General features: G+C 37.5%; 1 protein-coding gene and 1 long non-coding RNA gene across 3 annotated transcripts in view; one reads left to right on the top strand and one right to left on the bottom strand.

Moving 5' to 3' along the window:
- The window catches only part of LOC129151999 (uncharacterized), an 80,993-nt gene extending 71,888 nt beyond the window's left edge, over positions 1-9,105 (top strand). For both annotated transcript variants that reach the window (XR_008558708.1, XR_008558709.1), the window contains exons 2-3: positions 5,398-5,564; positions 8,901-9,105. This is a non-coding gene — a long non-coding RNA (uncharacterized LOC129151999). The remainder of the gene's footprint in view (positions 1-5,397; positions 5,565-8,900) is intronic.
- The window catches only part of LOC129151998 (serine/threonine-protein kinase MARK2-like), a 549,435-nt gene that overhangs the window by 407,411 nt on the left and 120,257 nt on the right, over positions 1-21,767 (bottom strand). The gene's annotated exons all lie outside the window — the stretch shown is intronic.

Raw genomic sequence — 21,767 nt, 5'->3', positions numbered from 1 at the left:
ATATTAATCAACCTGTTTTGTTAGGATGTCCAGATTGCTGGCGATCACTCCTGTGCTTGATTGGCAAAAGCTGCACCAACACTTCTTTAGATGTCCTTTGCTACCCACATTTAAAGTGCTCACTGATTTATTCTGTGCATATGTAATTTGTTTATATAAAGCATCTAAGAACAAGTTACATGGCCAACATAGTAACTACTTGAGTTTTAAGCTGTACAGAAAAATGTGTAAAAATATATGTTAGACTGGGGAAGAACAGCAAATGGGAAAATGAAAGGGAAATCCCCCTCATTGAGAAATAATAGAACTGTACACAATTAGAAACCTGCCAATTGTTTTCTAACCAATGTCTAAAAATGTAGTGAAAAATTACCCTCCTAACTGGTTCATTAATTTGGGACAGAACAGTTGGACATCAGCTTCTGTGGCTTTTGTAAAATTGCTCTGGCTGGGTCGTGGAATGCTTCCCTACTGCTGCCTGTTCTACAAAGTCTCTGTCTTCCTATTTCTGCCTGTCAAGGCCTCTAATGATGAACCCACCCTCAACCCTATGACATTTGACCCCCACACACTTCCTGTTATGCACAGTCCTTTAGTCTCTTTCAGGATGGTTTTCTTGCTTTCTGTTTCATAGGCTATGTTCTGTCCTTTAGTCTAGGCTGTTCCCTCTTTCTTCTCAGGATCAAAGCTAAATTTATTATGTATATACTATGTATCATCACTGACAAAGAAGAAAGAGACAGTCTCTGCTTTCAAGAAATTTAGTGAGCTCTCACTTGTGAAGATGCAAGTATCTCAGTTTGGGTTATATAAGAATCAGTTTAAAAATATTAGCATAGCCCTAGCCAGTTTGGCTCAGTGGATAGAGCGTCAGCCTGAGGACTGAAGGGTCCGGGTTTGATTCCGGTCAAGGGCACATGCCCGGGTTGCAGTTGCAGGCTTGATCCCCACTAGGAGGTGTGCAGCCGATCAATGATTCTCTCTTATCATTGATCTCTCTCTCTCTCTCTCTCTCTCTCTCTCTCTCTCCTCTCTCTCTTTCTCTCGTCCTCTCTGAAAGCAATAAAAATATATTTAAAAAAATAAAATAAAAATATTAGTATACATTGTTTTAATCTGATTGATTTATACTAATAAAAGGGTAATATGCTAATTAGACTGGGAGTCCTTCCGGGAGACCTTCTGGACATCCTTCCAGACAAAGCCCATGGTGGCAGGGCTGAGGCAGAGGCGGTTTGGGGCAATCAGGCTGGCAGGGGAGGGCAGTTGGAGGTGATCAGGCCAGCAGGGGGGAGGGGGGGCAGTTGGGGGCGAGCAGGCCGGCAGGGGGTGGCAGTTGGGGATGAGCAGGCTGCCTGGGGGTGGCAGTTGGGGGCAAGCAGGCCAGTGGGAGGTGGCAGTTGTAGGTGAGCAGGCTGGCAGGGGGTGTATTTGGGGGCGAGCAGGCTGGCAGGGGGTGGCAGTTGGGGGCAAACAGGTCAGCAGGCAGAGTGGTTAGGGGTGATCAGGCAAGCAGGCAGGTGAGTGGTTAGGAGCCAGCGGTCCCGGATTGCGAGAGAGATGTCCAACTACCAGTTTAGGCCCAATCCCACAGGGACATCCCCCAGCAGTCGGACATCCCCTGAGAGGTCCCAGATTGGAGAGGGTGCAGGGTGAGCTGAGGGACACCCCCACCCCCGTACATGAATTTTGTGCCCCAGGCCACTAGTTACTATATTATAATAATCATCATCATAATAATCATCACACCTGTAATTCCATACCACTTTTAGAATTTTAAAAGAAGACTTATTCCTATTGTTTAATTCTCTGGCAGCTGATTTCTATATTTTTCTTTCTATATTGTGGGTTAATAAATTAAAACTCATAAAATATATCACAAAATTGTAACCTAGGAAGTATAATTTGGATCTGAGACTAGAACCTATATGCCCTGATGCTTAGTTGTGTTTTCATTCCACTAAACCACATCTTTCCACTTAATTATTAACTAAAATCAGTGCACTAAATTAGAGGAAATTATTACTGGATGAAGGAGAAAATGATTTTGGATCTCAGCACAATAGTAAAGATTATAGCAGTTTTAGAGGGCTCTGTGTTGTCATGGCAATGAGAGGACAATGGTATCTGGTGGTCCAGGGGTAAGGAATCAGAGTCAACCTTATTTGTTGAACATGTTGCTTAGGATCAGAACTATGTTTCCAAGACAGGAATGGAAGCTTTCCCTTTTCTACTTTCTCTTATTTTTTTAATTTAACTATAATATTCCCTGCTTCTAGATCCTCAAACTCAAGGCCAACACTATTTGTACTTCTAATTTTCTTTTACAGAAGGGTTAAATACACCTTTGTGGATTCATACAGACACAACCACATGTATAATCTTGGCTCTGTGTAACAAAGTATTTTGAGTTCCCAATGATCCATTCTCAAGTGGAATGTTATCTCTTTCCTTTCTAAAGGAATTCTGTGCTTAATTCAGGGCCTAACTTATGCATCACTCTAGGTCAGTGGTTCTCAACCTTCCTAATGCCACGACCCTTTAATACAATTCCTCATGTTGTGGTGACCTCCAACCATAAAATTATTTTTGTTGCTACTTTATAACTGTAATTTTGCTACTGTTATGAATCTTAATGTAAATATCTGTGTTTTCCGATGGTCTTAGGCTCTACAGCAGTGGTTCTCAACCTGTGGGTCATGAGGAACTATATTAAAGGGTCACAGCATTAGAAAGGTTGAGAACCACTGCTCTAGGTAGACTTTAAAAAAGATTATTTTGTTGATTGAATTCTCAATTTCTGCTTTTATCTCTTATTGTCTTCCTGCCTGGTAACTGAAAGATTTAGGGGGAAAATGACTATGATGAGGTTACTCGTGCTTTTTCCAAGTAATTCAGGTTCTCCTTTTATACACATTTCAGGATTGCATTTCTCTCCTCCTTTGTGGTTAGCAGTGGTCATGTGACTTCCTTTGGTCCATGAAATAAGAAATAGTGAAGTCTGGTTAGAAGCCTTGAGAGCTGGTCTGTGATTTGCCATGTCATTTCCCTCTGTCGTGGTGACTAAAAGGCTCTAGGTTGTTGGCTGCCCATGAGCTCCCTTTGGCAATCTGCAATGGCACATGGCATGAAGGAGAAATAAACTTTTGTTGCATTCAACTTTGAGATGTTGGGTTATTTGTTACTGCACCATAATGCAGCTTACCTGTTTTGTCTAAATTCCAAACGGTCTAAATTATAAAACCAATAAAGAAACAGATATGAAATTTGATAGAAAACAAATACAACCCAAAATTCCACCTCCCCGTACCCCCCTTCAAATGGTTCTGAGACTCAACTTCTAATGTGTGGAGGGGGGATTTTTTCACATAGAAACAAGTAATTCTTCAGACACCAGCTGGTTGTTCTACAAGTCACCTCAACTCTGACACTCTCTGCTGGGACATAACATCAGATTCCACAGGTTGAGCCCCCCCGTCCCCCCTGCAGTTTGTTAAAAGCAGAGACTTAAAATAATAGTGTGAGGTTGCTTTAGTTTTTTGTGTTTTTTTTTTTAATTTAAGGATATTGGGTCAATTTAGCAAACAAACTTCTCTTTCTAAGGCCTTTTAAACTGACTTCCTAGAAGGCAATAATCTCTGTACTATTACTCTGTGGGAGTGTCTACTCAGGGAGAACTATACTCTGGGATTCCTGTAACCCTCACCCGCCCTCCCTTTTTTTCTCCTACTTTCTGACCAAGCAAATGTAAAGGCAGTGATTAGTTTAAATGAAGGAAATGTTGATTAATAACTACAATTAAAGATTCATGACCTTTGCCTGAATATTAGCCACATCAAATTCCAGTGATTTAAAGGGAGAGAATTCTGTCATTGTCAGTCATCAAATGTCAAATGTCTAAAATTATTTGATGTTATGAGTTTTTTAGTTTAATGGGAATCCATCCCCTTTAACCTCTTGGGAAACAGCAAAAGAAATGAGGCATATATTTACTCTATGACTTTGCCATCTTTTAGTTTTTTACTTTGGTTGAACAAATTATTTTAACTTTTGAACTTCCATTTTCTCATCTGTGCTGATAATACCCACTTCAAAAGGCTAAGGCATTCAACACACCAAACCTACTACTCACCACATGGCAAACATAAATTTTCTTCTTTTTTTGCCCTCAATCCTAAACTTATTCGATTATTTAGATAACATTTTAGAGTTAAAAAATATCCAGACATTGTATTTTAAAAATATACTGGCTATTGATTTTATATATTATACTAATAAATTTTTCAATTTCCTTAACATTTGCAAATTTTAGACTGTGCCTGCCTTTAAGCAGAAGGAAAATAGCAAACTTAACACCAAAGCAAATTAAATGCAGGTGGATAAATTGTTTTCAGTGCAAATATATAATCTATGGTAAATGCAAATATATAATCTATGGTAAATGCAAAAGCTTTCTTTCTTTAAGACCCCTTTGTCTTTTAACAATTATTCATAAAGCTCAACAATACTGGCAGACTAATGAGCCCATATCTGTGGTAATATTCTCATTTCTATTCAGCTTGCTGGTTCCCAGGGGAATTATGAATTGCTTTCCTAGTTTGAACACGTAAAAAAATGTATAAGGAGTCAATAACTCTTTACCTTTAGATATCAAGACAACAATTTGGAAAAACAAACTAAAAAAATTAAATAGAAATGAAAATTCAAATACTTGTTATTTGTGGGTGTTACTGAAATTTCTGCACTATCTTAAGTAACACACCCTCTCGGATGAAGATAAAAGCGCAGCTAGGGCGGTTGCAGTGGGAATCTGGACATCCACCGTGACGCTGTTATTGAATATTCAGATGTGTAGCCCTTGTCTTCTGACCAGTCTCATGTTTTTATGAGAAGTGAATGGCAGGAGTAATTCAGAGGGACCCAAAGGGAAATGCCACCAATTCTGGAGGACTGTGTAGCCCTAGGGTTTTTAAATGGCTGGCCATACTGCACTTTGTGAAATCTGTTTGAATCCTGTGGAGCACATTTTCTCTGAAGCTTCCCATAGTTCCATTCTCTCCCCGTCTTCCACATTGCTGCTGCTCTCATTTACATTATGTGGCTCCCTTATGGGATATTTGAATCAAATTTTCATCTTCTCTTCTCTTCTGTTAGTGCAGTAAGTGTCTCCCTTCCTATTGATGACCAGCTTCTGTCCTTGTCTTCTGGATCCTATCTCTTCTCTGCTGCTTAGTTACTTCCTCTTTCTGCTGCTTCATCAATCTGTCATCCTCTATTGGATTTTTCCATTCAGCATAAAAACAAGTTCTGTCCTCCCACCTCCATAAAAACAGAATGCCCAATTTTCCCTTGACCTTACATCCTGCTTCTGTCTTTATTTTGTTTTTGTGTATTTAGTTGTCTCCTGCTAGATGCTTGGAAGCTTCTGCCAGGAAATTATACAGATGTTGGCATGAATGAAACATGGGAACCAGTGAGATATGATATCAAGTTTATAAACAGCAAAAGGATTCCCCAAGGAGAATGGCTCAGGTTCGATCTCAGTGAAGCAAGAGCAAAGCAGGGTGAGTGGCTTTGGCTTTTATTGATTTGGTGGGGACTCGGGGTAGGGTAGAATGGGGGGACCTGTGTGATGGGCAGGGTATGTGTGGGTTGAACTTCCCCATCAGCTCCAAGGGAGGGAGCATGGAGGCTTCCATTGAGTTGCAGCCTCCTGGGGAACTTCCCAGGTATAATTTGAACCCATTCCACCACCACCATGGAAGAAAAAGGCAGCCACTCCAGATTCAAAGATGCAGGTTTAATAAGCAAGGGAACTTACCTACGAGGCTTACCATGGGTGGCTACATGACTAGCAGTTTTTCACACCCATTTGCCAAATCTTAGATATTTACATATAGGCTCTAACTGGGTTCAGTCACGTACACAGGAGGCTTAAACTGGGTTCAGTCACATATACAGGGTACCTTAAGTGGGTTTAGTCCCATACCCAGTTCAGATAGTTTCATCACCACATTTCTATCTCAAGGCTGTGTCCTTGGGCAGCTTCTAGTATGGGGAAGGCAAGAGGAGTACACATTCAAAGCACAGGGGAGGGAGTAGAAAGCCTCCAATTGCCTGGGTCCAGCTCCAGAGCCAAACTGGCAGTCATGTCTTCCTGATGACCTTCCCCAACAGCTTCTTATTCACTAGCCTAGATGTGGGGCAATAGAAACGGGGAGACTTCGAGCATAAAAGCTATCAGGGTCAAACATCAAAATGGACTCTAAAACATCTCCAGTTCTTCACCACCACTTACATATTTTTTATTGATTGATTTGAGAGAGAGAGAATGAGAGAAATATAAATTTCTTGTTCCATTTATTTATGCATTCATTGATTAATTCTTGTCTATGCCCTAACCAGGGATTGAACCAGCAACCTTGGCATATCAGGATGATGCTCCAACCAGCTGAACTACCTGGCCAGGGCCACTACCTACTTTTTAACTTCTTTTCAATTGCCTTTTAATTTCCAGTATTCCACTGAAAGGATTCTTGCCAAAGCCATGTATGACCTGCTCATTACCAAATCCAGTAATAGTTTTCTGTGCTCATGTTACTGCATCACCAGTAGTCTTTGACCCATTTGACCAACTTCCTTCTTCTTGATAGAGTCTCCTCTCTTTATTTCTGCAGTACCACACCCCCTAAGTTTCTTCTTATCGCCCTGGTTACTCTTCCCAGTCACCTTCACATGGTAATTCTTCCCTCTCTGACCCAAAAATATTGGGGTCACTTAGAACTCTGTTCTTCTTTCTCTTTTATATCAGCCCCTATGGCATAGTAAATATCATCACTTTTTTGTGATTTTAAATATCTATATATACTGATGCAAGTTTGTATCTCCCTATAGGTATTTCATATGATTTTCAGGCTTAAAATCCAGGCTATTTGAAAGTTCTATTTGTACTTCTCATAGACATCTGAAGCTTAGGACTCCCCAAGGAAAGTCTGCTTTCCTTTAAAAAATATGTTCCTCCTTCAGTCCTCTCCATTTCAGTAAATGGCATCACCAAGCTTCTATGACTAAAGCTAGAAACCAGAATCATTATTCATTACTTATTTCTTCTGTTTTCTCACCTTCCACATGTACTTCAGCAGCACCTCTCATTATTCTAGTCTCTAAACACCGCTCATCTTACTTATTCTGTCTTTACATAGAATAAGATGTCAGTTGCTTGTAAGTCATCACCACTTCTTCCCAGGTCAACTATGGGAGCCTCCTAACTCATCTCCACATTTCCACTCCTCCTCTAACCCAGGTTCTTAGAATAGTCAGAGTGATATTTAAGAAATAAATCAGATCACACCACTCCCTGCTTACATGCCTCCAGTGGCTCACTGATGCACTCAAAGTAAATTCCAGACTGCTTGTCATGCCACACACACAGTGCCCTCGTTGCAACTGACATGATTAGGTGATTATTCTGCATTGTGCACTATTCCATGTGTTTTCCAGGCATTCATTTATTTAACCTTTACCTCAACACTGCATATTATTTTATCTAAATATTATTAGTATCTTTATTTTAACAGAGGAAATGAACCATGGAGATGTTAAGTAACCTGCCAGTGGGGGAACTACTTTAAAATGGTGGGGCTGGGATTCAAATCCAGGCCATTTGGTTCCAGAGTTCACTCTGTAACCACCACATATTACTGCTTCTCATGAGCAAAAGCATGGACAAAGGAATGAGAGTGCTTAGTTAGTGAGGCATGAAATTAATGGTCATTCGACTATTTCTAAATTTACCCAGAGAAGCAAAGCCCCTGCATCACATGTCAGGACTAAGAAGTTTTGTCAACTCTCTGCAGCACAGATATTAGGCCACCAGTATCGGTCTGGGTTTAGCCTGAATGGTCTTTTCCTTATTTTCTTTCAACCTAAGCATACCATCAGCATGACAACCTTTGGACTCTAGCCTGACAGTGTTGTGCTGCTTGCAAATGGCACGAGGAAGACATCAATGCCAAAATGAGACTCGGCGCATTGCAGTGTGCTAGATAATTGCCATAGCAGAATTGAATCCTTATAAAGATATAAAGTGCTACCATTGCTCCCGGCATCAATTTTTTTTGGCACACTTGTCAATTTCATAACCCATTCTCATAGGTCCTAAAATAGTAGGTCCTCCAAGTCAGTGAAACATTGATATTGAGTCCTGCTCTGTGGAGGACAAAGTGAGGCATATAGATTGAATGAGCTCCAGTCCCTGCCCTTAAGGCAAGAGGAAGAGACTGAGACTTTTACCAAGTATAACAAATGTCAGTATATGAGAATGTTATTTTAAAAAGGCTCAAAAATGCTGTCAGAGCACAGAGGAGAGAAGGCTTAATTGTTACAGAGGAAAAGGGGAGGCTTCATGGAGTTGGTCATGGGCATTTAGGAATTCAACAAATATTTAATTCCTATTGTATTTTGGGCTCTGAAATGGGTACAAATATATATCTCATGGAATTTATTAATGTAAGTTAGATAAGGAAAGAAAATATAAGTTCCAGATTGTTTTCGATTGATATTTATTTCCCATTATGGGGCAAATTTGAACCAGTTTGGTAATTCTGCTTGTTTACAACACCCATCTGTCTTGGTGGGGAAGAGCAGACATGAGAAAGGAGAAAGTCAACTGCTTCTGCTCTCCTGGAGAGAGATGTTCAGGAACAAAATGTTCTTAATCATCAGGTTCTCAGTCATCAGTGTTAATATACATGTAATATCTGGAAATGCACTCTGAAACATGAAACTGTAATTGTTACAGGAAAGTAGTCCTGCACACAGGCTAAACAATATTTTTAAAATAGACTATTTTTATGTTTAAAATTTTTTTTTTATTAAGTGAATATGTACTTTTCTTTCAGAACTCTTCCAGTACCTTTCATAATTGCATAGTACCTTTCTGTAATTGAGATGAGAAATATCAGCTGTGATATGCTTTAGAACTGCACCCAGTCAGGAGACACCAAAGGAATAACTGCAAAGACAATAGGATATATGAACAACGTAAGCCAAAGCTGTTGTGTGACACAGAAGACTGTTCAAATCAAGTTCCTGACCTTCAATAAATCTCTGGTTTTATTGTAGTCAGCTGGGTTTTGATGTACAGAAAAGGGATGTGGGAGAAAGTTGGAGGAAAGAGTCTCATAAATGCAATTTTCGGAGCCAGTCAGTCCATCATTTCCAGGTCTACTTGTTCAGATATGAGAGTCCCACATCAATGACATTGATCCAGTTCACTTGGCTGGTATGAGGTCCTCTTTCTCCCTCAATGGCCTGGAAAGTGTGTGCTTGGGCACATGCTTTAGTATTGTTTAGCAACTTTTCAGAAACCTACATTTCCTGGGTTATGTACTTGCCTTTCTATGTGTAAATACATTTTACTTCTTGCCCCCCAAATATCTGTGGAATGGTCAGGAATAAAAACACAACTAACAAAATCTGATCTTTACTGCTGTGAATAAGTTCAGAACACATTGGATTCAGAAAACTTTAACTTTCAATTCTTACTAGTGCAGTAACTAATAGTGTGAATGTGGGAAAGTTATTGTCTCTAAGCCCCCTTTTCTTTATGAACAGATAGAGACAAGTAAGACCTTATAGGGTTCAACAGAGGGTAAAATGTTTGAACAACTGCTCCTAGGGTCAGAATCAATCATGATCATTTCTACTGATTGTGCTAATTAGTCTGGCTGGGTGGGATGGTGACATCATGTCATGTCACCAACATCCCCATTAAGGAACTAGGCACTCATTCCCAATAGTTGGCAGTGTTGGCTGCTGATGACTCAAGACTACATCCCTCTCTGAGAATTGTCCTCTGATGAAGGAGGCTGTCTTGCTTGGGGCTATACTCCCTCTGCATGAACAGCTCGCATCCAGTGGTTGGTCACTGTTGGCCGGTACAAAGGCCCAGTGCTCCACCACTGGAGAACTTCCATGCTTTAGAGCTTTTTGGTTAGCTGAGGCCACTGTTGGAACTGCATCTGTTTGTCTTCTCCCTCTGTTCAATCCTGCTTTCCTTGCTCCTGCAACTTTGTTCCTGGGAACACACCTCATTAGGCCTCCAGCATATACATCTCAGCATCATAGAATCTCTTTTCTCAGAATGTGAAGGGATACAGGAGGCATCTCCATTTCCCCACACTAGTCTCTAGTGCTTCCTTCCTGAAGGAAGGGGTACAAGGTTTCAGCGGTGGAGTTTCTCAGAGACCCCTGAGGGCCCCTGGTATTAACAACAATTGACCCGACTAAAGAACAAGTGGTTGTTTTTTTGGTAACATCAGAATGATTCTTCTTTTCTCTGAAAATTTTAGACTTCCCCAAACTTTTCTGTATTTTCTGTCCACACAGTTTGGTTCAACCAGATTAATTCATTGATTTTCTCCCTTGACCCAGGTAAGCAGGGCTAGGAGTTGAAGAGAAGACAACTGCTCTGGACATCAATTCCACACCTTCCTTCATTCTACTCTTTTAAAAATATATATTTTATTGATTTTTTACAGAGAGGAAGGGAGAGGGATAGAGAGTTAGAAACATCAATGAGAGAGAAACATTGATCAGCTGCCTCCTGCACACCTCCTACTGGGGATGTGCCCGCAACCAAGGTACATGCCCTAGACTGGATCAAACCTGGGACCCTTGAGTCCGCAGACCGACGTTCTGTCCACTGAGCCAAACTGGTCAGGGCCATTCTACTCTTTTCTAAGGGGAAGTGACAGACACTTTACCAGGACAGCATAAAGAGGACTGATGAGGGAATGGAATGTGCATCCCCAAAAGACTGCCTACCTGTTGGGGTGTGATTTTGAAGTGGCTTGGGTATTACCTGGCAAAAGCACAGTAGACTTTTGAAAAGATCAAAGAAGCAGGCCCACTTTTGCTGAAGCTGTGACTAGCTTGAATCAATGCCAGATTGCCAAAGTTTGTCGAACATTCGTCTATACCCAGGGCCTCTGGCTTGGAAAGTTTTCCTTGTTAGATGAAAACAAACAAATAAATACAAACAAATCTTTGTTCAGTGTCCACTCACCACTGTTTTTGTCATCTTGGGGTTTGTAAAGAATGATTTCTACCTTTGAGAAGTCTAGGGTTTGGCTGGGAGTCATGAGAGATAGCGGATAAAATCTTCAAGCACATTACTTCAAATGTTCTGAAGATAATTTTAAAATCATAATTGCTTTCAAATTGTACCCCAGGCAGGCTACTATAACCATCTGCTATAACTGCCTTGGTATGCAACCTTTATAAGGTGAGCAGATTTCTTAGTATTTTAGCCAACTCTACTGAATATTCTTATCCACAAAAGAATTCAACTGTTCTCTGTCTCTCTCTCTCTCTCTCTCTCTCTGTCTCTCTCTCTCTCTCTCACTCTCTCACACACACACACATGTTCTTGAATATCCAAATCTGTTTCTGAGACAATTAAAGGACCATTTGACTGAAATGCTGCAGTCAGTGTCTAGTTTGATTAAAAAATAAAAATGCCCAGCCATGAAGAACCTCAAATGTCAGGGGAAAAGGTCTGTTTTCCCATAGCAGTATTTTCCTTTGGTAATCTGTCAGACAAACTTTATCAGCAACTATTGGGCTCTTAAATCTTCCCAAGTGTTATGTGTTACGGAAAATAGAAAAGTTATTAAACTTGTGCCTATAGGGAAATATGAATCATAAAAATCCAATCAACTAGAATTAAAAACTTCAGATTGTATATAATTTATGTTGAGATGAGCAACACTAAAATCATAAATTTATTAAAAGAAAAACCTGTAACTGAAGTCATCTTCAGGCATTAGAAAGTCTCTTTAGTGTTCAGAATAGATAGTCTGCCTTTGGGAACATTCCTAACTGCACAGAAATGGATTATGTGTTTTGTTATGGAATCGAGGCCATGTTGATTTACCAGAAAGTACATTTTCCAAAAGAAAAATAATTGTGTATTACAATGCTTTTAAGACTTGTTGCTGTTGTTTGTTTTAAGCTGAATTTATCCTTGTCAAATGAAACTGTATCTGAAATTCCAATTTATAAAATGGGTGAAAGTCAGAATTTAGTAAAATTCAGTCCCTAAAAAGCATTTAGTGAAATACATTTAAATGTCCTAATTGAAGCTTCTTTGATAAACAGAAATTTAATTCAGCATTCAAGTTTTTATTTATTTTTTATTAGCTGCACAATATGGAGAAAATTACCATTCACACTGAGGAGGAGCTGAACAAGACAGTTATTTTTAAACAGAACATTTTGCAATCACAATATACTTTTCAAATAAAGATGAAAAAAGACATTAGGTTTGGAGTTTTGCCCCTAGACACTTCAACATGGCAACGCACATTAACATATTGGTTTACTTTATTTAAAAAAAATATTTTATTAAATTTTTACAGAGAGGAAGGGAGAAGGATAGAGAGAAACATCAATGAGAGAGAAACATTGGTCAGCTGCCTCCTGCATACCTCCTACTGGGGTTGTGCCCACAACCAAGGTACATGCCCTTGACCGGAATCGAACCTGGGACCCTTCAGTCCGCAGGCTGATACTCTATCCACTGACCCAAACCGGTTAGGGCTGGTTTACTTTAATGTACTATAATTTGAGACTGGTGTGTATATGTTGCTTATAAATTTTTATAATTACTTTAAACAAACATAATAAAATTTGAATAAATATTTACAGATTTCTGAAACACCTCTTTTAAGAGTAGACAAATCTCTGTTATAGTCCATAAGCAAAAAAATTAAATAGTGATACCTATCCTAGGGGATTATATTAATGAACATATATAAAGTGTGAGGGTTTGATTTGAATTAGGCCTTTCCTCAATAATGGCTCTTTTTCTTTTTAAAAAAATCCTAAATCTACTACTGGCTTTCAGTGTCATATAGGACCATTTAACCTTCATGAAATCCATTTTCCTCATCTATAAGTTGGAAATAATGTCTACCTAATGGGTTGTCATAAGAATTAAGGTAAGATGTGATATATCCTCTCTCCTTTCTTCTTTTGAATATTACATCATTATTAATATTATTATTTATCTAATTATTAAGCCAATTGACTAGTTGTACTATTTTCCCCTCTGTTCCATATAGTGAGGAAAAAGGAAAAAAGTTTATTTGTAATGAAGAGCTTTACAGAAGCATCTTTAAGGGGAAGCAGTCTAAAAGCTTCCTGCCTTTTAGACTGAACATTTGTATGTAAGTCATTAGCATTTAATTAAGATAATACAATTTGATTAAAATGAAGATGGGATGGCCTGAAAGGGATGGACATTTATAAAAGGGCAACATGAAACTCAAACTCTGCATTTACAGTTGCCTGCAGGTCCTCTCTACCTTTATGAAATCCATTTTCCTCGTCTGTAAATTGGAAGTAATGTCTACCTAATGTGTTCTCATGAGAATAAAGCAAGGTATATCCTCTCTTCTTTCTTCTTTTAAAAACTACATCATTATTACTATTATTAATAATGTAATATTAATATTATTAATAATGATTAATTTATTATTTGTTTTCAGCTGTTTCTGAAAACAAACCCTTTTGCTAAGAGTTCTTTATTCACAGGGGAGCTTGAAGCCTGGCAATGATATTTTACTTCCTTTTCTTACTCCCCTGTCCATCAACTGCCAAGTCCTGCCAATGTCCCTGCTTAACCATCATAAAAACTACTACTTCTTTTAGGCTTTTATTATGTTCTTACAGAATTAAATCAATAGCTTCCAAATCTGTGTTTTCCACCCTCCACAAATCTGAACAAGGCACTCTTTTCTTAAAGACCCATACCTGCCTGAGGTGTTGCCTATGGAACGAAGTCCAAGTCTGTCAGGATCTGGTCCTGCACTTGCCCAGGCTTATTTTTCATTGCTCTCTATATCAACTTTACTCCTGTTCAGCAGGGAACGGCTTGTAGTCCTTAGTACACACCACAGGGTTTCATTTCTATGTCTTTGGCTTTCTTTCTTCTTTTGTCTAGATAACCAAGCTCAGGTACATGCTACTTCCAGGAAGTCTTTTCTGAGTGTTATATCTCTCACTTCTCAGCCTCCTTCCTTAGGTTAGGTGCTACTTCTCTGAGGTCCCATAGGACCCCCTTCATCCCCTATCATTGTACTCATGATAGAACATTGTGGCTCTCTGTTTAGCTGTCTGCATCCTCCATGAACTCCTGGAAGTGTCTTATCGACTCAGTGTCTGGAATTTTTCCTGGCTCCTAGAACGAGTAAAAAAGTGTGATTTCACATATGAAATGAGTGAATGTATGAGTTTCCAATAGTCTCACTCTTTTTTCAGTGAAATCACAAGTTAGTCAATAATAGATTGTATCTACTGGCATGTCACCTTTGTTGATTGCTTATTTTTAACTACAAACTATCCAGAAATGTTTTTGCCCAGAAAGTTGCCTTTATAGGACCTCACAAAGAACATGTTTGGGTAATCACACCCATCCTTTATAGTAGTGGTAAATTTCTGCTTATTGGAACTACATAATTATGGCTGGCTGCATGTGGCATGTGCCACAGTGGGTGGCCAAGTTAATGGGTGAGGCATAATGTTTAGTTGATGGGGTTAGGCCATTGTATAATTTGACTTCCATAGCCCGAATTTTATTGGTAAGCTCAGTGGGATATCCAAGGCAGACTGCATCTTTATATTCCTGAGCATTGATTGATGCCTTTTTGAGGGCATGGAAGTGTGTTGGTACAATTGTGGGAGATTAGGAAATAGTAGTAGTAAATTTATATGAAAGAGAGATTTAAAAGTAGCCTCTTACTCTCCTACCAAGCTTTGTTGAATCTGGATAATGTAAGACCCTGGTTAAACCATAGTAGGAATATAAATTAACAGAAAAAGTCAAGAAATGACATCTCAGATTAGCCCAGAAATGGCAAGGTTTAGAATAGAATCATTATATTATCAAATAAACAAATGAAACTCATAACTAAGAAGTAGTGAGGCACTCTCCATGATTTAAGGTGGTAGTTGGAAAAAACATGCTGTATTTCCTCTTTAGTACCTATTATTGTCTAACATACCTTGTAATTTACTTTTTATCTTATTTATGTCTGTCTCCTTCACTGCAATGTAATCTTCATGAGGGTAGGGGTTTTGGTCTGCATTGTTTGCTCCTGTATTGCGAATGCTTCGAACAGTATGCAAAATAATAAGCACTCAATAAATATGTTCTGAATGAATGAATTAATAGTTTGGTAGGATACATTATAGCCATATCAAATTCTATTGAAAATGGCATCATGGAGAATAGTTAATCTTATGTTCTTTGAAGACTTTGGTAGTATTCCTCCCAAGTTAATTATTTCATCACTGCCTAAAATTTAAGGTAATTATTAAATTCAGAAATTGATCAAGTATTTATTGAGCAGAAATACTAAATCACTCACTGTTTAACATTGGAGTTTTAGTTTCTCTTTATTTCAAGATCACCCTCTGTCTAAAATTATTCTAGCATATGTTATCATATCTCCATAAAAGTAAACATTTCCATATTAAATATTATAGGCAAGATTTGCATTAAACCATGAATCGTAGACATAATGATGATTATTTACTGAATATGCAATCAACCTGAATTTAAAAGAATTTTCTCAAGTCCTGAATAAATAGCCATTATATTCACACATACAAGAAACAAAAACACTTAGAAAAAGTTTAATCAGTAATATCACAATATTCTCAATGGAGTTAATGTTTAATTTATTGCAAGATTTTATTGGGGAAGAAGCTTTTTTAGTCAGGTATCAATCTACACTAACATCTTTTGAAGTATTGATTTCCTTAAAATATATTTCTAGTAGAATTTACAGTATTTATTTATTGAATATAACCCAATAGATATTGACTATTCATGCTTTTTAGGATTTAACAATGCCAAATAGATGATCTTAGTCAAGTATTCTGTGTTTGCCACAAATAATGTCAGTAAGCTGTTATATCCAAGTTATTTATTATCTTTAAATAATTTGGAACTTTTTCCTAAAATGTAATTATTAATGACGTTCCATCTGTTAACACATTTTAAGTTGAACATTTCTGTTATAATCCAAGTTTGACAGTAATTAGCTCTATTCCTTTAGATAAATTGCTTTCTGGATCTCAGTTTTCTTATCTGTTAAATGGTCTTTATAATTTATTCTTTCACTAAAAACCTATACATTATTTCATAATTTTTTGAGCAATTTAGAAAATAAGTACAGAGAATAATTATATTTAATTTACATTAAAAGTCTTCAATGCATATTAAATACTTTGTAAGATCTTTTTCCCTCCAATTAATTGATACTGAATATAAGGTTTCATTCATTTGTATATTATTCATGTTATTCATGTAGTGTAAGTCTTTCAGAAAGAGAAAAGAAGGATCATGTATTTGATAAGTTATTTTTTCTTCAATTTTTATGTCGGAAATATGCTATCTGAATGGTCTTGCTGAATGGAGAGTAACACAAATTTTTCATCATAAATTATGTCTACTTTTCTCTTGGCTACTTTTATTCATATATTCATTTTGTGATGGAAGTTATAGTAAGCAATGTTTGTATATGGGACAATAATTTTTCTTTTCAAAATCAAAGGTAAAATATATTCAGTTTTTCTCCCATTAAAGTATGGAGGTACATTAATTTTCCCTTTGTTTTTCTAAAATTGTACTAGACAAATACATACTGTAGTATATAAAAGAGTTTTATTGAGCTATATAATACAAATACAAATATATGCAACAATAAAAATAGGGTTTAGTAAATATGATGACTGGTAGGAATGATAATTTTAAGACTATATATTTCTTCAAACATTGCATAATATAAATTCACTTATTACATCATTTTAAAAACTTGAAATAGAACAGTTCTATGGAAAGTAAGAACTTAAAGCTCCCCCATTCTGCTTGCCTTTCCACAGTAGTTTCACTCCCCTCCCTGAAAAGGATATACTAATGACCTTTGGTTGCAAGTTTTTGAAATGTATCTACAGACCATTTTCTATTCATTTACATTTATATATTTATATATCTAGAAGCTTTAAAAATACATGGGCATGTTTTTTTCACTTGACACTATCTTGAAAATTTTTTTTTATAAGCCACTATTTACACATTTCCATAGTTCCTTTACTGGATGCTTAGCAGTTCATTAATATAATTTATTTTGTTCTAAGCATATTTTTCTCCCTCCTTGATTTCATGAAACAAGAGATGAATTTTTATGGATTTACTTCCTTCCAACGAATCAACTGTATGATGTCTGAAGGTTATTGATCTTAAAGAAGACTGTACTGATCTAGGGGATGTTGTGCATGAGCTATTAGTTTTCATGAGTAAGAAGAAGGGTAACACTTTATAGAGTTCATATTATCAAGTAGTTGTTGATTAAAGCACTGGCTTATTTGATATCTATCAAACCAGGTTAAAAGCTTACTAGGTAATTACTGGATTTGAAGGCCTATGAAATAATCATTGTATTTTTTATTATGGTTAATAAATACTTACTATAAAAATTTTGGTAAATATAGAAAAACATACTGTTATCTCAGCACCCAGACATGACTTTTGTTATACTTTTGGTGCATTTTTTTTCTAAGATTTTTTCTCTAAGTATATACTGTAGATATAAGCCTGGCTTCTGGAATGAGAATTCCTGCATTCAAATCCTAGTTTTGTCATGTGCAGGCTATGTGTTTTTGAGTAAATTCCATAACTGTTCCAATCCTCAGTTTCTTCATAGGAATATCTGAACCTTCCTCCTAGAGTTGTGAGAATCTAATGAAATAAAGACATACAAACCAGTAAACCTGGCATACAGTATGTACTCAATAAATAAATTATTTAAACAAATTGCAAACAATGGACATAATTAGGTACCTTATTTTCTCATTTAATATATTCTGAATGTCTCCAGGTCATTAAGTAGTCTTCTTAAACACTAATTTTAATAAGAAAATGGCTTTTCATATGATATGATGTATGTTTCATGTAACAATTCATTATTATTGGGTAGTTAAACTTATTTAAAAGATTACGCTATTAAAAACAAATACATTTATAGATAAATTTTGTATTCTTTTCTGATGTGAAAAATCTGAATGTATGCCCAGTTTTAAGACTTGTCATATCTGTTGCCAAATTGAATACTAGGGTTTGATGGCTTTTAAAATCCCTATTTTAAAAATTCTTTCACTGATTTTAAGTAAAACAACCAGATTTGTTCTTGTATTATTTTCTATTGGGTGAAAATCTTGGTTAATAGTGTAAAACAATAATGGTCTTGTATTAAGTATGTGGTATAAATGATGTAACACAAAACCTTATGCATCCAATGTTGTTTTTTTAAAAATAATTACCTTGAAAGATAGGATACACACTTGTTATAGTCACAATTACATTTGTTGAAATGGTTAGTTTTTTTAAATATGTTTTTATTGAATCCAGAGAGGGGAAGCGAGAGGGAGAGAGAAATGGAAACATCAGTGATTAGAGAGAATCATCATTCGCAGCCTCCCACATGCTCCCTATTGGGGATTGAGCTTGCAACCCAGGCATATGCTCTGACTGGGAATCAAACTGTGACCTTCTGGTTTGTAGTTTGACACTCAACCACTGAGCAACACAGTGTGGGCCAAAATGTTTTTAAAGTTATTCTTTAGAAATTAAATAAAGGCATAAAATAAATTATGGTAAATTATTAGTTACAAAGTATAATTGAACTTTATTTTAATTTTTTTCATCACCTTTGACTTGAAATAAACTGTTTGCAACGTTTTTCATACTCAATATCCACTTTCTTAATCAGAATCTTATATTTTCAGCTAGTGTGGCTGCAATATATTTGGCCCTGGCAATAGTTTATGGCTGGTCAGGATGTCTTATAACATGATGTAGTCTTAAGAATCTATTCTTGTCAATGAAACTTGATCAAAAGTCTCCTCAGAAGGTATTTGCTAAGGGTTTTGCTTTTCGGATTAAAGGAGATGGTTGTGGCTGCCCACTCTTGCTCTTCTCTCTTCTTCCATCTCGTGACCAGAAGATCATCTCTGTATCATTGAGCTTCTGAGTCAACACAACTGTCCATCTCCAAATTTCTTATTCCATGAGCAGGGGGAACTCCTATTCATTTAAACTATTGATGGCTTTTCTCTTAACTGATTTGAAGGCATTCCTAAAATATAAACCCTGATGATTTTACAACTGCTTTTAAAATATTCATCTTTAGATAGTTCATCAAAATTCACTGCTCTAGGAGTCACCAAAATGACTTCATAAAAAATGAGGTTTTTAAATGAGTACATCCAAGAAATTATAGAATTTAGAGTTAGAAGACACCTTAGAGATCATCTAATTCATAAATTCTTAATGGTGAATGTTCATTAAAATTATCACTGGAACTTTAAGGAAATACACATATTAGGTCCCCATGCCCAGGCATTGTGTTTTAGTAGATCTCAGGTAAGACTTGGACATCTTTATTTTTTTAAAACTACAGGGTGATTCTAACAGACAACCAGGGATAAAAGTTACTGATCTATATCTACGCCTCTCAAACAGTGATCTGTGGAATACCCTGTTATCTGTAGATCTAGCAACAGATTAAAATTTTGAAGCCCACATAGGGGAAGTAACTTTATGTAACTGTATTACTTGACAAACCCCAGATCCTGGTAGACAGAAGAAAAATTGTTATTGTAAATCTAAGCTAAATGTAACCAGTTTTCTTTCTAGAAAATTTAAATATCAAGAATGGAATTTGTTATCATTCTTTTAACTCTCTCATGCTTCCTTTATTTCCACTGTTCACAATTGTTCAGAGTCTGCTTAGATTTAGTCCAGTGGTGTGGGTGTGCCTTGTTTGAAAGATTAGGCCAATTTAATGAATGGAGGCAGCTTGGATGGGGCTGTTGGCTGGCTGGTGTTAGCTGTCACTGTGCCCTCTCCAACCCCTAACTTCTTTACCAAGAGAAGGAGACTTTGCCATTGAAGCTTTTTGGACACTGTTCGGTTGGTTTATGTTAGTGATATGTGCTATTACTTTAGAAATTCTTTCAGACTTCTATCTGACAAGTCATTTGGTTTCTATTTAATGTGGTCTCAAGTAATTTACATAATTTCTATTAGTAAATAATGAGTCTCCAAAATGAGCTCCTATAAGTTTTTACATATAAGGTAAAGATTCAGAAATTAGTTCTGAGCCTGAAATAACAAGAAAACATTTTAAATACCAAATTATGCCTTACTAAAGTTAAGTTGCACCACTCTTTTGAGCTCATTCATCTCCAATTTAGCCATTTTCCATTTCAAACCAGATTAATCTTTTTTTGTTAATTGATAGCTCATTCTAGGAAATGTATTTGGTATGCATATATGTTCAAATACACCAATACATACATGTATGTTAGATATGGTTTCTGTATACATATATACACACATTATGTATTATGTATATATAGTGGGTAGAGTTATATGCATGTATGTATATGTGATATCTAATCTAATAATAGACAAATATGCAAATTGACTGCACCTTTGCTACACCTAAGCCACGCCCACCAGCCAAACCACACCCACCAACCAATCAGGACAAGTATGCAAATTACCCCAACAAAGATGGCGGCTAATTTGCATATCAAGACAGCGTCGAAAGAAGCCAGGGGCGAAGGGAAAAGCAGGTGGGCTGGTGGAGAAGGCAGGGCGGGTGACAAGGGCGGAGTGGAGGCAGGGCCGGGGGCAAAGGGAAAAGCAGGCAGGCTGGAGGAGAAGGCGGGGCGGGTGACAAGGGAGGAGCGGAGGCGGGGTAGAGTGCAGCAGGAAATCCTATTGCAGGATTTTTCCTGCAACGGGAACGCTAGTATATATATAAGTGTATAGCAATATATGAATATCTGTATATACATATACACACATATATATGTATAGATATATTTAGTCTAATGTACATAGTCTCCTAAAAATTATAGAAAATATTTTTGAAGACATTTCTGTCTTCCTGTACTCCATCTTCAAAAGCAGGATCCTGGGCTGCTTGTAGAATTTAAGGTATGCTTTAGGCAGTATTAATTATAGGGAGTGTATTTTATGTAATTGGATCTTAGTGGCTGTGGTTGCTCAGAGCCTTGGTTATCTTGTCCTTCTCATTTCACTCGAGGCAGCAATTGGCAGAGAAGACTTGGCTCCAAGGGGCCTAGACTCCCCTTGGCTATGTCAGTGTTGGAACCAGGAGCCTGGGGCTAGCAAAGATGGCATGCTGACCTCCATTCCTTAGACTCCTCCTTATTTGCCAAACCAGAAGCCTACCCCTCAGGCCAAAGACCCAGGACCGGTAAATAGGCATCTTTCACAGAAAGAGGGAAGGTGTGTTTCAGTCTGTTATCGGTGCAGTACCCTGGGGTTGGTCGTCTGCCAAGAACAGCCTCTCTGGTTATTACAATCCCATGAAATTCAGGATCGAAAACCCCCTCCTCCCATCCAGAATCAGATGATCAGGGGATAGCCCCTGAGTAATAGCCACAAAAACCAGGGCACCAGACACGTGCAAAAGCTCCTGTCCAGGACATGCTGGCACTCTGCAGCACAGGAAAGGGAGGGCCCGAAGATGGTGCCCACCGGCCCACTGAGGCAGAGGTTCAGCTTATAGATGGCGTCCACCTGGGAAAAGACAACAGAAAAACCTAGTATTAAAGAGAGAGCGGGAAGGGCAGCCCATGGCTAGAGCAAGCCCGAGGCATTG

Source organism: Eptesicus fuscus, chromosome 17 (genome assembly GCF_027574615.1).
Source record: "Eptesicus fuscus isolate TK198812 chromosome 17, DD_ASM_mEF_20220401, whole genome shotgun sequence".
Lineage (NCBI taxonomy): Eukaryota > Metazoa > Chordata > Mammalia > Chiroptera > Vespertilionidae > Eptesicus > Eptesicus fuscus.
Note: the sequence above shows the minus strand (reverse complement) of the source record. Positions and strands in the feature narration are given on the sequence as shown.